This window comes from Vigna umbellata, chromosome 7 (assembly GCF_029865625.1).
Source record: "Vigna umbellata cultivar VRB3 chromosome 7, Vumbellata_1.0, whole genome shotgun sequence".
NCBI classification, from domain to species: Eukaryota; Viridiplantae; Streptophyta; class Magnoliopsida; order Fabales; family Fabaceae; genus Vigna; species Vigna umbellata.
This window is the reverse complement of record NC_142171.1, coordinates 22,869,625-22,887,199: the sequence shown is the minus strand read 5'-3', so window position 1 is coordinate 22,887,199 and position 17,575 is coordinate 22,869,625. Positions and strand designations below refer to the sequence as shown.

The 17,575-nt window shown below is 39.2% G+C and overlaps 1 pseudogene; it reads right to left on the bottom strand.

Moving 5' to 3' along the window:
* Window positions 1-6,764: 6,764 nt before the first annotated feature.
* LOC148195463 (pentatricopeptide repeat-containing protein At4g38010 pseudogene) lies at window positions 6,765-10,212 on the bottom strand (annotated as a pseudogene).
* Window positions 10,213-17,575: the final 7,363 nt, after the last annotated feature.

The following is a 17,575-nucleotide window of genomic DNA, read 5'->3' as shown; positions in this document are numbered from 1 at the left end:
ATGGTGATTCTGTTAAAGTAAATGGTGAAGGTGATGGTGACTTACAAGAGGTGAATGTTTGTGAAGAAGATGGTGAGGGTGTTGAAGTAAATGGTGTAGTTGATGGTGACTTACAAGAGGTCAATGTTTGTGAAGAAGATGGTGACGGTGTTGAAGTAAATGATGTAGTTGATGGTGACTTACAAGAGGTGAATGTTTGTGAAGAAGATGGTGACGGTGTTGAAGTAAATGATGTAGTTGATGGTGACTTAGAAGAGGTGAACGAGGGTGAAGAAGATGGTGGTGCTGTTCAAGTAGAGGTTGAAGGTCATGGTCACGTACAAGAGTTGCATGAGGTTGAAGAAGAGCAAGAGTTGAATGTGTGTGAAGGAGTCGTGGAGGATGAAGTTTATCTTTGTAGTTGGAGTACATCTACTGAAGAAGGTGATGTACATGGAATTAATGAGTGCTTAGAGGGCCTAGTAGATGTGAGTGTTGAATGTGATATAGATGGTGATGTAGATTGTAATGTCGAAGTAGAAGTAGAAGTAGAAAGTCTTTATGATAGTGATGATGACCGTGATAATGTCAGTGTTGAATGTGATGATCATGACGATAGAGGATTGTCAGATTTTGAGTGGAAATCTGAGGAATTTCTTAGTGCAACAGATAGTGATGAAGAGGTTAATGACAGTGAAGGTTATGGGAGGTTTGGTATTTTTTGTATGCCAAAAAGTATGGTAGACTTTACATGGGAAGTTGGGACCTTTTTTGCAGAAAAGCAAGATATTTTAGATGCTGTAAAAGGGTATGCCTTGGAAAATGGGAGGAATATAAAGTTTGTAAAAAATGACAAGAGAAGATTGAGGATGAAGTGCTTTGGTGCAAAAGGAGAATGCCCATGGACCATATACTTTGGTTATATGGAGGCTGTAAAATCATGGCAGCTGAGAACTAAAAAAGACATTCATACATGCAGCAGGGAGTTCAACCTGAAGTTAGTTGACGCCAAGTGGTTGAGCAAAAAGTTGGTGAAAACAGTTCAGGAAAATCCTAAGATGAAGGGTGTTGATATTCGTGAAAAAGTTCAAAGGAAGTGGAACATAGGTATATCAAGGTCTATGGCTTATAGAGCCAAAGCTATTGCTTCTAATGAAATTGATGGGTCCTTTAATGAGCAATATAAGAGGATATATGATTATGCGCATGAGTTGTTGGAAAGAAATCCAGGATCTACAGTTAAGGTCCATGTTGAGAATAATGAGGGTGAGTTAATTTTCAAGAGATTTTACTGTTGTCTGAAGGCATGCAAAGACAGTTTTGTCTGTTGTAGGCCAATAATTGGATTAGATGGAGCCTTTTTGAAAGGGAAGTATGGTGGTGAGCTATTGACGGCTGTTGGGAGGGATGGAAATGATCAAATGTTGCCCATTGCATATGCGGTGGTAGAAGTCGAAAACAAAGATTCATGGATGTGGTTTATGGAACTTTTGATTGATGATCTTGGTGGTGGAGAAGTGTGTTGTTCAATTACTTTTGTCTCCGACCAACAAAAGGTAATAATCATATTTAAATTGCTTCTTTCGTATATTGGTTCATTAATTTGATATGATGATAAATCATTTACGTTAACACCACAGGGTCTACTACCAGCCATTCAACAGTTACTCCCAGGTGTTGACCAGAGATTTTGTGTCAGACACTTATATTCAAACTTTAGGAAAAAGTTTCCTGGTAAAAATCTTAAACAGCTGATGTGGAGGGCAGCTACTGCCACTCATCCACAAAACTGGGAAAGGGAGATGAGAAACATTAAAGATATAAATGAAGACGCATTCAAGCATTTGATTGCCATCCCTCCAAGGTTGACAATTTGTATTAATTATTTTTGCCCTTTGTATATTATTTTATGTTTGTCCATATTAGTTGCAGTTTTAACATATATCATCTGTTGTAGATATTGGTCAAGGTCCAGATTCAGTCCAACACCAAAATGTGACACATTGGTCAACAATATCAGTGAGGCTTTCAACAGTGTCTTGGTTCACACCAGGACTAAACCAATCATAACAATGCTGGAAGAAATTAGGGTATACATAATGCAAAGATGGGCAAAAAACAGGGCTAAGATACAATCATTTTCAGGACCAATTTGTCCAAAGATCCAGGCCAGATTTACAAAGGAATCCCAAGCAACCAAGAATTGATACGCCGAAAATGACGAGGACCTATTTGAAATTCATGACAAAAATAGGGACCTACGGAGACATTAAACCATTCTTTTTTTATTAGAAAGTAGACTCAAATATCTTTCCAATGACTACTAATTTATAATTTTTGGACACCTGAGTAGGTGCAGTTAATTCCTTAAAGTTAACGTTTTATATATTTCTACCACCTCTAACCTTTGCTGGTTGTTTTGCTCATAACTTTCTCCACCGAACTCCAAATGCGTTGATTCTTGTTTTGTTGGAAAGCTCTTTGAGTCTAGATTCCAACAAAACAAGAATCAAGTCATTTGGAGTTCGGTGGAGAAAGTTAAGAATAAAACAAGTAGCAAAGTTCAGAAAAACAGAGTTGGGGAGCAGTGTTCATCTAGATGGGGAGTACAGTTGAAGTTTTTGTACAAGTTACCCTTTTTCCTCTGGTAATCGATTACAAGACCCCTGTAATCGATTACCAGAGGAAAAAGGGTAATTTGTATCGAAACTTCAACTGTACTCCCCAGCTAGATGAACACTGCTCCCCATTCTCTATTTTTGTTGAATTTTTCCTTTTTTGAGATGGGTGAGTGAGTTCAATGTTATTCGGTGAGCTCTCTGCACCAATAATGAGGTTAGGTCATTGATTTCTTCAAAATAAAAATGTTCATTTAGGTGGTTTTCTCCAATTGAGGTGATGTGCATAACTCATGCTGTCAACTTTGACCTTTACTGACTATTTTAATCATAACTTTTTCCACAGACCTCCAAATGATGTGATTATTTTTTTATTAGAAATTAGACTCAAATATCTTTCCAATGACTACTAATTTATAATTTTTGGACACCTGAGTAGGTGCAGTTAATTCCTTAAAGTTAACGTTTTATATATTTCTACCACCTCTGACTTTTGCTGGTTGTTTTCCTCAAAACTTTCTCCACCGAACTCCAAATGAGTTGATTCTTGTTTTGTTTGAAAGATCTTTGAGTCTAGATTCCAACAAAACAAGAATCAAGTCATTTGGATTTCGGTGGAGAAATTTAAGAACAAAACAAGTAGCAAAGGTCAGAAAAACAGAGTTGGGGAGCAATGTTCATCTAGCTCGGGAGTACAGTTGAAGTTTCTGTACAAATTACGCTTTTTCCTCTGCTAATCGATTACAAGACCCCTGTAATCGATTACCAAAAGAAAATGGGTATTTTGTACAGAAACTTCAACTGTACTCCCTAGCTAGATGAACACTACTCCCCATTCTCTATTTTTGTTGAATTTTTCATTTTTTGAGATGGGTGAGTGAGTTAAACGTTATTGGGTGTGCTCCCTGCACCAGTGGAAAATCCCCTTTTGTACCAAAAGTTAAGGAGTGCTACCCAGACATGGCTGAAGCACTCCCCAACAGTCCTGACGACTGTGTTTTCAAGTTTTTATGGATGGATCCCCCTGTTGGCCATGGTTTAAGGTGTCCATAACAAGCAATTTCGAGTTTGGTGAGTCCTATGTGGATGGAAGACCCACGAAGGTTGTTTATAGGTTGAGAAGTGACGTTCTGCACCATTGTTTATAGGTTGTTTATACGAAAAAACAATACCTTTGGAGAAATGATACCAACAAAACCACTCGCTAACCAAAGAGGAAGGAACAATGCACCTAAGCGACGAAGGAACAACGGGGTCAGCGGAAAAACGAGAGCTTTGGAGAAATGGCGCACAGAAAGCACTTCAATGGCGGAGAGAGAGAGAGAGACGACTTCCTCCAAAGACACTGGTGGACCCAAGCGACGGACGAACAACGGTGGACAGAGACACCACTTCAATGACGGAGAGAGTTTCAAAGGAAGGAACTTCAATGACGGAGATAGAATTTTGAAGGATCTTTCGGTGAAGGGGGAGAGAAAGTTTCGAAAAGATAGAGAGAGAGTTTCGAAAATGAGGAAAGAGACTTTTGCAGGGTTTCTGAAAAGCGCCAAAAAGTTTCTGAAAATTATTCCAAAAATGCCCTCCAAAACAAAATGAATCTTTAAACAAAATTTAATAAAAACAACCAATGACAGTGAGACACGTGTTGTTGTCAAATTGTTGTCAAAAATCTGTTGTTGAAGAAACGTTTTCCATATTTAAATTAAGGAAAAGGTTTCTTCGACAACGATTTAACAACGTGGCGTTCTCTGATTTGCTGTTGTAATTGGGAATTTGAAAAGGAGAAAACTTGGAGGGCAGTTTCGGAATAAGCAGTTCACGCCTAAGAGAGCCATTCACTTTCTCGAAACTGGGCGTCCACCATCCTAAAGTCTGGGCACGGCAAAAAAGATGGTCTTTAGGAAAACCTTGGAAATCGTAGTTCGCAATCGTGTTTGCAACTATTAAAGTCTGGCATTGAAGTGGTTTGTCTCCGTCGGACATTGAAGTGTCGGTTGGAAGTGTATTGAACGGGCAAGCGTTGTCAGATTTTGTCGAAAGAAGTGGTTTTTTGGATGTGGCAGTAATGTACAAAGTTGGTTGTGTTAACGGTTAATGGGAAGGTATTTTGTATGCCCTTATTCGCTTTCGCCATTTATGTATGTGGTTGTTTGGTTTTCTCTTTTTTATTGTGAGTTAGATTGTGTATGGTATGTTCGATGGCTGAGTTAAGGATTCGTGACTCCATGGTATGGGTACTTGCGTTTTCGAAGGAGTTTGAGTAATAGTAAGTTTGTCAGCCTTTGCTATTGTAGGTGAATATTTGACAGACGCTATTATTAGAGTTCAAAATGAATCCTGTAATAACAATGTAAGTAGACCGTAAACATGAATGCTTTCTTTGTTGTTTTTGAGAAGTGAATTGATTGTTATGATTTGGAAACTGTTTTATAGTGGCGCCTTTGAGCTTGGATAGATACATCGTACATTGCCAACATGAACTCCTGGTAGCAACACATAAGATGCGCATTTTACCAACTCCGTTTAAGTGGTGTTTAGAAATTGTAGATCCTTTAGAGGTGAACCTAAAATTGTTGAAAAAGATGGTTCGTCGATGGGTTCCCCACCATCCATCGTTTAGAGTTAGCCTTTCAATGTGCAAGATGTGTTCATGAGTTTAGGGTTAGGATGTTCCTTTTGATGAATCAGTTGTGGGTAAAGTTGGTGAATCCTTTAATTCAAAATGTACGAAATTGAAAGACCTCATAGATATGTTCAATGTGCTTGTAGGTAATGATGATAGTGAGGTAGATGTGGTGTGTCGCTTGTATGTATTAGTTTGTTTTGTGGTGTTCTTTTTTCCTAGGAAGGCAAGATATGTGTCGAACATGCCTTGTTTAGTCTTAGATGACTTAGACAGTTTGTCTAGTTATGATTGGAGTAGTGTTGTACATACATATCTTGTAGATAGTCTAAATAGATGTAATAAGAAACTACTTTCTGGATGGATTGCTGATTCATTGAGCATAAGTGGGAATGCTATTGTTTTGCAGGTATGATTTATATTGGTTGTTTGTTGTATTAAGTCAATCCATAGTAATAACTGTTCTGATTAGTTGGATTGTTTTAACTGTAGCTTTGGGCGTATGAACGGCTTGGTTTGCATGATGATTGTTCTGCCAAGGAATTTCCGCGCGTTAGGCGATTTTCTTCGTTAAATTATACAACAAAAAAATAGATGTTTTGTTTAAGACTGCCGAGGTAAGTAACTTTGTTATGAACTTATGTTGTTATTTTTTATGATTTTTGCTGTTGTTATGTGATTGTTGTATATTTATTGTCATTGTCAAAGGTACAGTTTGATTGGTACAATTTTATGGATTGTACCAATCAAACTGTACCTTTGACAATGACAATAAATATAAAACAATCACATAACAACAGCAAAAATCATAAAAAATAACAACATAAGTTCATAACAAAGTTACTTACCTCGGCAGTCCACTTATGCTCAATGAATCAGCAATCCATCCAGAAAGTAGTTTCTTATTACATCTATTTAGACTATCTACAAGATATGTATGTACAACACTACTCCAATCATAACTAGACAAACTGTCTAAGTCATCTAAGACTAAACAAGGCATGTTCGACACATATCTTGCCTTCCTAGGAAAAAAGAACACCACAAAACAAACTAATACATACAAGCGACACACCACATCTACCTCACTATCATCATTACCTACAAGCACATTGAACATATCTATGAGGTCTTTCAATTTCGTACATTTTGAATTAAAGGATTCACCAACTTTACCCACAACTGATTCATCAAAAGGAACATCCAAACCCCCTACTCCTAACCCTAAACTCATGAACACATCCTGCACATCGAAAGGCACCAGATGTTGGCTAACTCTAAACAATTGATGGTGGGGAACCCATCAACGAACCATCTTTTTCAACAATTTTAGGTTCACCTCTAAAGGATCTACAATTTCTAAACACCACTTAAACGGAGTTTGTAAAATGCGCATCTTATGTGTCGCTGCCAGTAAGGAGTTCATGTTGGCAATGTACGATATATCTATCCAAGCTCGAAGGTGCCACTATAAAACAGTTTCCAAATCATAACAATCAATTCACTTCTCAAAAACAACAAAGAAAGCATTCATGTTTACGGTCTACTTACATTGTTATTACAGGATTCCATTTTGAACTCTAATAATAGAGTCTGTCAAATATTCACCTACAATAGCAAAGGCTGATAAACTTACTATTAGTTAAACACCTTCGAAATCGCAAGTACCCATACCATGGAGTCACGAATCCTTAACTCAGCCATCAAACATACCATACACAATCTAACTCATAATAAAAAAGGAAAAACCAAACAACCACATACATAAATGGCGAAAGCGAACAAAGCCATACAAAATACCTTCCCATTAACAGTCAACACAACCAACTTTGTACATTACTGCCACACCCAAAAAACCACTCCTTTCGACAAAATCTGAGAACACGCTTGCCCGTTCAATACACTTCCAACCAACACTTCAATGCTTCAATGGCTGACGGAGACAAACCACTTCAATGGCCGACGGAGACAAACCACTTCAATGTCGGACTTCAATAGTTGCAAACACAATTGCGAACGACGATTTCCAAGGTTTTCCTAAAGACCATCTTTTTTGTCGTGCCCAGAGTTTAGAACGGTGGACGCACAGTTTCGGGAAAGTGAATGGCTCTCTTACGCGCCAACTGCGCGAACTGCTTATTCCGAAACTGCCCTCCAAATCAGGTTTTCTCCTTTTCAAATTCCCAATTACAACAGCAAATCAGAGAACACCACGTGTCGTTGTTAAATCGTTGTCAAATGGACGTTGTCGAAGAAACCTTTTCCATTTCTGAAACCACCACTTAACTAACTATGCAAGTACTTGGTCAAACAACTGCTTTAATTTACACAAGTTGTATAAATTATGTTTATTTTCAAGAATTTATCTTCTATAAAATTGGAATCTCATTTGGAAGAAAATAAAAAACTCAGCATGCTCATGCTTCAGGAAAACTACTACCAGTAATGGTAGAGTTCTTCTATTATTATGACTACGTGCCATTGAATGAGTTGACGCATTCCGTATCTGAACTTACCCAAGTGGCTTCTATTTCTATTATGTTTGTCTCATGTCAGAGCTTGTGGCATAGTAACTACTGTCGTCAAAGTTCAGGTGACCATTGACCGATCGCTCACAATCATAAACATTAAACGTTGTCACTGTCACGGGCAAGACAAAATTTCCCTTTGGCCCCTAAAAGAGGGTACCTATGAAACCATCTTGCTCCTGAGCTGCTTCTCAATGCATAAGCTTAAGCTTAATTTGGCAAGGAGTGACCCCGTATCTTTTCCATAAATGCAGTGCTCTCGCGTTGTAACTATTATGAACTTCCATATCAAGTCCCAATCTGGCCTGGTTTGAGCATAATAAATAAGACAAGTCTAAAATGATTTAGAGACACTTTATAGAATGCACCATTAGAAGTTGTTCAAGTCCATAGACAAAATACGTGAGCTCAGGGTCAAGTGTGCTTGTCTGATTAGCAGAGGGTATTAATATGCCCCTCAGAGTATATTTGATTGGCAAGGATGTCCAATAGTACGTAAATATCCTCACTTTGAGGATGATTACTGTCTCCAACTAAAAATTCATGACTCTTACCATCCACCCTTATAATGCTAGACCCAGGAGCCTTGCTTATTCCTTTATGCTTCATCAGTCTCCTAACATTTCTCACGTCAGCCCATTTCTTGTTAGAGGCATACAGATTAGAAAGAAGCACGTATATGCCACTATCTTGAAATTCAAAATTCTGCAGTGATTTCAAGATTTCTTGGGTGAATCCAACATTCCCATATGTATTACAGGCACTCAAAAGCGCTCCTATGATCTGCACATCAGGGGACATGGGCATTGTCTTTATCAACTCCACAGCTTCCTCCACCAGTCCAGCTCTGCAGAGTAAATCAACCATGCAGCCGTAGTGTTCTAACCAGGAAGAAAGGTTGTAGAGGGGACTTGACATCTCATTGAAATACTTTCGGCCTTTGCTGACCAAAGCCAGAATGGCAGCAAGCTGTTAAAACAGCAAGAAATGTCACTTCATTAGGCTTTGCACCTGACACTATCAAATCTTTAAATAGCTTCAATGCTTCCCTCCCAAGTCCATTTATTGCTAGGCCACCTATATAGGCATTCCAAGTACGGATATTCCTAGAAGGCATTCCACTGAAGATACGCTGCGCCATGTCTACACAACCACACTTTGCATACATGTCAACCAATGTAGTTCCTATATGAACATCCCACTTGATACGGCATTGATCAATGTACTGATGGACCCATCTACCGTAGTCAAGAAGCCCAAGGCTGGCACAAGCAGAAAGCACACTAGTAAGTATAACTCCATCCGGCTCAAAACCTGAGCCTTGCATTTGGCAGAACAAGTCCAGCGATTCACTGGGATACTGGCACTGCACTAACCCGCTTATCATACTAGTCCAAGAAATAATATCTTTCTCAGGTATCTCATCAAACATTTGCCTTCCATCAGTGACAGACTCACACTTCATATACATATCCAACACAGCATTGCATACCACCAACTCCTTCCCGAACAGACATTTGAGACCCAACCCATGAATTCCTTTCCTCAAATTTAAACAACCCAATTTCCCACAAGCCCCAAGTATGCTGACAAAGGTTGCCACATTAGGTTCCACATCCATTCTAAAAAACAATGCGATGGCCTCATTAAACAACCTAGCCTTGACATACCCAGATATCAAGCCAGTCCAAGAGACCACGTCTCTCACAAGCATGTCATCAAACACCTTGCCAGCACCAACAGTGTCCCCAGAAATGCAATACACATGGACAAGAGTGTTTTGCACATAAATGTCGCACCACAAGGCAGTCTTCAAAGCTACGGAATGAAACTGTTTAATCTCTACAATCCCATAAAACTTAGCACAAGATTTCAAAACTGCTGGGATAGTGTACACATCAGGCACAAAACCATTCCTAACAGTCCATCTATAAATCAGGATTGCAAGCCAGGGTAAGTGGCCAGAGGCATAGCCAGAAATCAGCAAATTGCAAGGGAAAGAGCTCAAGTTCCAATCAAATTGCTTCAGGAAATTGCAAGGGTAATGAACATCTGTAACATGTTTTCCCAAAAAAATTGCAGCCTTGGAAATAACCAAGTCATTGGCAACAAGGGCAGAAGTCAATAGATGCGCATGAATTTGCTTGAAGGATCTCAAGCCATTGCTCTTGTGAATCAAATCCAAGAGAACCGATTTCAGAGATTGCCCAGCCTTGCTCATGGTAGTGATCAGTGCTCAAACAATCCATCCAAAATCTTTCACTGTTTATGAGTGGACATAGCCACGCTTAGTTATTGGCACACAAGGTTATCAAAATCACAAGGAGTTTACGTTCCCACACCCTCTAACCTTGGTGTATTAGTAATTTTGAGCGTTCGGTCTTAAATTGGATTCTTAGGTTTGAATCGAGAGCGTTCGGTTTTGGTGCAATAGTGATTATAAGCGTTCGTCCTAAATTGGTATTCTCAGGAAGTGATCTTGAGCGTTCGTTTTGGTGCATTAGTGATTGTAGTCGTTCGTCCTTAATTTGGATTATTAGGTTTGGATCATAAGCGTTCGGTCTTGGGTATTAGTGATTGATAGCGTTCGACCTGGATCAGGTATTTTGAGGTTTAGATTGTAAGCGTTCGGTCTTGATGTATGAATTATGATTAGCGTTTGATCTTGATCTGATAGTGAACGTTCGATCCTGATGGTGATTATTCTAAGTTAGTGATCATTCATAGAGAACGTTCGGTCTCGATGATGTTTGTCCTCAGGTAATGCTCGTAAAAACTTAGCGTTCGATCTAGATGAGGTTTGATGTTTGACCGATCGTCCAAACAGTGTTCAAATAATAGTATTCAGTCTAATAGAGTTCGCTGTTTTAGCGTTAAGTCTAAGTGCTCGATCTTAACGTTCGTTCAATAGTGTTCGACCTAATAGTATTCTGTCTATCAGCGTTTGGAGTTTTAGCGTCCAGCATAAGTCCTTGATCTTAGCGTTCGTTCTTTTGGTGTTCGAACTAATGGTATGCGGTCTAATAACGTTTGGTGTTTTAGTGTTGAGCCCAAGAGATTGATCTTAACGTTCGTCCAAGCAGTATCCGATTTGAATGAGGTGTTTGGTTTTAGCGTTCGGCCTAATAGTATTCGATTTAATATGGTGTCCTGTTTAGCGTTCGGTCAATAGTGCTTAATCTCATGACGTACGGCCAAATAGTGTTCAATCTAATATGGTGCTCGGTATTTAGCGTTCGGCCTGATTATGATGGATTTTATAGCGTCCGTCCAAATAGCATAGTGTTCGGCAATTTAGCTGTCGACAGATAGCGTTCGTCCGAATAGCGCGGTGAATAGTGTTGGCTGTAACACCCCGAAATTTTGTGTTACGCTGACTAATTTTTCCGTAAAACACGTAAGTAAAAATTCAAATTTTTAATATTCAACTTCCACGGAAAAATAGTACGTTATTTATTACAAACCGATTATTCCGAAAATAAAACGTTTAAATAGTCAGGATCGAATACAAACAAATACATTCCCAGTCATCTATCCCATCTCTCTTTCATCCTTTATGCATGTTCAGAAATATCAGCCATCACATCTGCAATAACATCTGCTCCCGTATAACATCACACATTACACGATCATCGCATTCACATGCACAAACAAGCAAGGGTGAGCTAACAAAATACAATTCATATACATCATAAATATACTCATAATAACATACTATCATCCACACCTTAACCAGATCAAACTATATACCCAAGTACGAATTATGCTTCAACCATATGCATATACCAATATGTATCAAAATATCAAATTAGAATGCATACGCCAATATACATTACAAAATAAATCAAACTACATCCACCAATATTACAGATCAATCAAAATACATACACCAATTTGTACTAGCGTCACTCCCATCACTCTTTTCAGAGCTTCCCCGGGCCGTTACACATTACCCTAATGTGTAATGCTGCTTCCCATCACTCTATAGGGAGATTCCCCGAGCAAGTACACAAGTCACCCTCCATCACTCTAATCAAGAGCTTCCCCGGACAAGTACAAGTATACCCTTCATCACTCGCCTAAAGAGATTCCTCGGGCCCGCAAGCACGACGCCAATCAAATTTTGTAATGAGCTTCACCGGACTAGTACCCCACGTCACCCCATCACTCTTACATAAATGTAAGAGATTCCCCGGGCGGTTACACACGTCACCCGTGTATAGGGTTACTTCCCATCACTCTATAGAGCTTCCCCGGGCCAGCAACCACAACGCTTACTATCCACCACTCATTTAATGACACCAAGTAGCCAAAAATACACATATCCAATAATCCTCACAATACCAATCCAACCATACCATAACGCACATATCATATCATCATCACATAATCATCACAATACCAAATTTTAAACAATTCAAGTTCTTCATTTAACATGAAACTTATAATCAAATCATATACAACCATGATTTCAACAGTACTTAACCATTCAAACATCATTCTCCTATCAATTTGCAATCTCAAACAGATCACCCAACATTCCTATATCAAATAGATATATCAAACAACTCAAAACAGTGTACACCTAACACATTTTCTTTATATCTTTTTAATATCTTTTTAATACTCATTTTTAGGTAACTCAAACAGGTTTGAAACCATTACCAACAGTTCCGGAAGGGTCAAGAACCCCCAAAACGACCTAGAGAACGTCCAAAACGGACATCCAGAACCCCCAAAACTATCGAAAACAAATTCTGCAAAGTGGAGGTGCGAGTTAACTATTTGGACGAACGTCATAAACCATTGGACGGACACTGTTTGGACGAACGCTGTTACTCTTAGTCGAGCACTATTGGGACGAGCGTTGTTACTCTTAGTCGAGCACTATTGGGACGAACGCTGTTAAAGCTAGCGCTTCATGGACGAACACTGTGAGATCAAACACTAGGCCGAACGCTCAGAACCGAACACCATATTGAATTCAACACTCCTTGAACGAGCGCTTTACTATCAAACCTTATGAAGACCGAACGATAATTAAACCATCAACTGACCGAACACTACTAAACCAGCGAATGAACGAACGCTACTAACCAACACCTGAGCGATCGTTACTAAACCATAACTTGAGCGATCGTTATTTAAACCAATGACCGAACGCTATTAATATCATCCCCGAAAACCGAACGCTCTCCAGACATGGACGAACGCTAAATGCCTAAGCCAAAGCATGATTATGACCGAACGCTTCTACCAAGAATGGACGTTAACCAAACCAACATTTGACCGAACGCCACTCAGCACATGGCATGACCGATCGTCCAAATCCGACATGGACGAACGGTCAGTTTTTCACATCATGCAGAATTCTGCAGAATGGTAGCAGAACCTCCCTTGACCATTTCTAACCACTTTTCTCAACTTCTTAGACTCTTAATTCTCGTTTTAGACTTAATTAAACTTATCCAAATGATTCTAAGCATTTCTACTACCATTTTTTTAAGTGATTAAAGTTCACTTTCAGCTCCAAAACACTAACTTCAACAACTTAGGGACCCAAATTTGATTCTACTACTTGGAACATGTTTTAGACCACTTTTATGTTTCTAACAAGTCACAATGGACTTGTCTAGACTGCCCAAACAGTCCAGGAACACTGCAGCCCTCATTTACTCAAAATTCCTACCTCACTTCCTCTAAAATAGCCCAAATTGACCATAAAGACACTTGATTTCCTTTCTAACAGCACTACCACCGAATTTTCATGTCAACACAGATCCAACATACACAATTCCAATAATCATCTCATACTTCCATCAATTCATCCAACCAAAAATTCATTAACTAAGCAAAACACACAATTTTCGTATTCATGAAAAGTGAGTTAAAACTTCCTTGTTTACCACCCTAATTCACACCCAAATCCATCAAAACTTCATTTACGCATATACCAACATGCTAGAACGAATTTCCATCATCCAATTCACATATATTCATCACCTTACACAATTATTTCATCATTCAACTTATGCAGAATTCATAGATTAAATCTAACTCCCCTTACAACTTTACCTTCAAGCTTCTTTCATATTCAGAATTCTCAATCCATCATTTAATTATCTCACCTTATCATATTGATAATAACAAGTCCATAGATTCAAACAGAAAACCAAAGATCAAGGATCAATCTAACATCATCTCCATATGCTTAAAACATTTCATCCAATTCATACAAATTTTCCACAAAGTAAAATACATAGATTAGCTCCCCTTACCTCTTGAAGATCTTAACTTCTTCTTCCAAGAGAGTAACTCTTCCCTTCTGGTAGACCAAGCACGCTCCAATACCTCTGCACACTTAGAGTTTCGTTCTCCTCACACCAAAAAGCTCTCCACTCTCCCCAAACTTCCAAGTCTGATTTGGATTTAAAGAAATGGCTCCAAGACAAGCAAGGACCCAAGATATTGTAATTTAGCAATAAAAGACCGACATCTGGCCTTACTAATCCATTTTCCAGCCCCAAAATCCGGAAAGAATGGTTTGTGGGAAGATTCCCCAACCTTGCACGCTCAAAAAAACGTGTTCCAGGCTGTTATGTTTCCATAACTGACGTAGCTAATCGATTAACTAAAGTGCTAATCGATTAACTCGAGTCCAGAGGCTAAAACACGAATTTTCTCTGTAACAATCGATTAACTACAGCTGTTAATCGATTAACCAGCAGAAAACTCAAAATAACGTTTTTCGTGACTTGTTTGATTTGGTTGAGGCCCTTCCCGATGTTGAAAAAAAACGTATGAGTACTCAAATCGAAGCTCTTTGAGTCTACTTTCTAATGGAAAAAGAATTAACCCAAAATATTAATTGTATAAAAAGTTATACATAAAATAGTAAACCATGTCAAATTTTGACAGCATTCTATTTTACACTACAACTTGAAATTTTTACAACTTGGTAAAATTTTGAGTTTACAAGGGTCTTACATTGGCCAAATACGTTCGGCATATAGCGTTCGGCAGATAGCGTTCGGTCATATAGCGTTCGTCCAAATAGTATTCAACCAACTAGTATTCAACAGGCTTAATTACCTACTTAGTCCCCATGTTCGGAGGTAATTTGCTGTTTAGTACCCGGTTTTAAAAATGTAGGCATTTGATACCTATGTTTTGAAATTTGTATCAATTGAATCCTACCCACTTAACGCCGTTATAAATCTAACGTTTTTCTGACATCAACTTTGAATTGTGGACGAGCGGTAGTGGACGAGCGTCCGAGCATCGTTGGACGAGCGTCCTCTTCTGTTGGACGAGCGTCCTCCTCTGTTTGGACGAGCGTCCTCCACTGTTAGACGAGCGTCCTCCACTGTTGGATGAGCGTCCTCCTCTGTTTGGACGAGCGTCCTCCTCTGTTTGGACGAGCGTCCTCCACTGTTGGACGAGCGTCCTCCACTGTTGGACGAGCGTCCTCCTCTGTTTGGACGAGCGTCCTCCACTGTTGGACGAGCGTCCTCCTCTGTTTGGACGAGCGTCCTCCAGTGTTGGACGAGCGTCCTCCTCTGTTTGGACGATCGTCCACAACCGCTCGTCCACAATTCAAAGTTGATGTCAGAAAAACGTTAGATTTATAACGGCGTTAAGTGGGTAGGATTCAATTGATACAAATTTCAAAACATAGGTATCAAATGCCTACATTTTTAAAACCGGGTACTAAACAGCAAATTACCTCCGAACATGGGGACTAAGTAGGTAATTAAGCCTATTCAACAATAGCATTCGGCAGATAGCGTTCGTCCAAATGTATTCGTCCAAATAGTGCTCGGCAAATAGTGTTCGGTTCCAAGGTTATTTGCTCTTGTTTTAAGTGTGCAATGTGGTTGGAATATGTACTCTGATGTGATTTATGTGAAAAACATGTGAATGCATGAGATATGATAAATTACTCTGATAATATGACTATGGTTGTAAATGATGAGTTTGAGTATGATTTGGACATCTCAGGGAGAGATGACTGTGGATGTAAATGATGAGTTTGAGTATGATTTGGACATCTCGGGGAGAGATGGATGAAAGTGATATGTGGTGTTGTGGTTGTTCTGTATAACTGTAGTGAACTTTGGGCTCGGTCTCTCTATCCCTACACTCAAAGCATTGTTCATGCTCACATAGAGAAGAACAGTGTCTGTGGTGAGAGTAGAGGGAGGTCCTCGTCTATAGCCTTTAATGGCAGAGATAGGCAGCTTGGGGATTCACCTTGCTAGTGTTGAAGAGTGCCAACAGAACTATGCAAGTGCAAAGACGACTGCTAGTTCGAGAGTTATACAAATCCGGATGAGTCGTGTGAGTGTGAGTTGTGGTTTAATGAGTATGCTTGAATTGTTCTTATATATATATATATAACTACGTATGATGACATGAATTAACTGTGCTATATGTATAACATGTTTTTTTTATATCTAGCTCACCCTTGCATTGTTTTTGTTATGTGCTGTTTGGGTATGTTTCGTTGGCGATGATCATCCACTTGGATGGGAGTAGATGTTGTCGAGGAGATTCCCTTGGAGCAAGAGCTAGAGGATACCGAGGTTGCGGTTTAGTCTGCTAAGAACTTTCCTATTCGAACACTTGTTGTAGTGTTCAATAATTTAAACCGTTAAGTTTAAATTTTCGTTTCTTTGGCGATGATCATCCACTTGGATGGGAGCAGATGTTGTCGAGGAGATTCCCTTGGAGCAAGAGCTAGAGGATACCGAGGTTGCGGTTTAGTCTGCTAAGAACTTTCCTATTCGAACACTTGTTGTAGTGTTCAATAATTTAAACCGTTAAGTTTAAATTTTCGTTCCTTTGGCGATGATCATCCACTTGGATGGGAGCAGATGTTGTCGAGGAGATTCCCTTGGAGCAAGAGCTAGAGGATACCGAGGTTCTGGTTTAGTCTGCTAAGAACTTTCCTATTCGAACACTTGTTGTAGTGTTCAATAATTTAAACTGTTAAGTTTAAATTTTCGTTCCTTTCTTTTTTGGATGACTGTAATTCTGCACTTAAATTACACGTCATATGCTGACTGTTCTCTATATTTGAATGTTGACGTCTTTATTATATAATATTGGTTAGGTTTAATCCTTTTCGACATCCCTATTTATGTACGAATGTCTCAATTGGGTTCTCGTTTTCTAAAGTGTATCAAAATGGTCCCTAATTTTGAAAATTGATATCAATTGAGTCCTTTCCGTTAAGTTGGCTGGACGGCGTTAAAAAAATTGATGAGTGGATGCTGAGATGACGAACGAACGCTCGTCCACCAGCAAACGAACGCTCGTCCATCAGCGAACGAACGCTCGTCGACCACCGAACGAACGGTCGTCCAGTGTGGAACGAACGGTCGTCCAGTAGTAAGAGGTCGACGAGCATTCGTTCTCTGGTGGACGAGCGTTCGTTCGCTGGTGGACGAGCGTTCGTTCGCTGGTGGACGGGCGTTCGTTCGTCATCTCAGCATCCACTCATCAATTTTTTTAACGCCGTCCAGCCAACTTAACGGAAAGGACTCAATTGATATCAATTTTCAAAATTAGGGACCATTTTGATACACTTTAAAAAACGAGGACCCAATTGAGACATTCGTACATAAATAGGGATGTCGAAAAGGATTAAACCTATTGGTTATTATATAATTGGGATGTTACAACACTTGTAATCATAACTTTTTTTCGTGATAAAAGCACAAAAAGTGTTTTAACATTAATTTAATAAAGCCAAACAAAATTGAATGGAGATTGTTAATACAAAAGAACACACTGCGAAAGTTGATCAGTGTTGGAATACATGA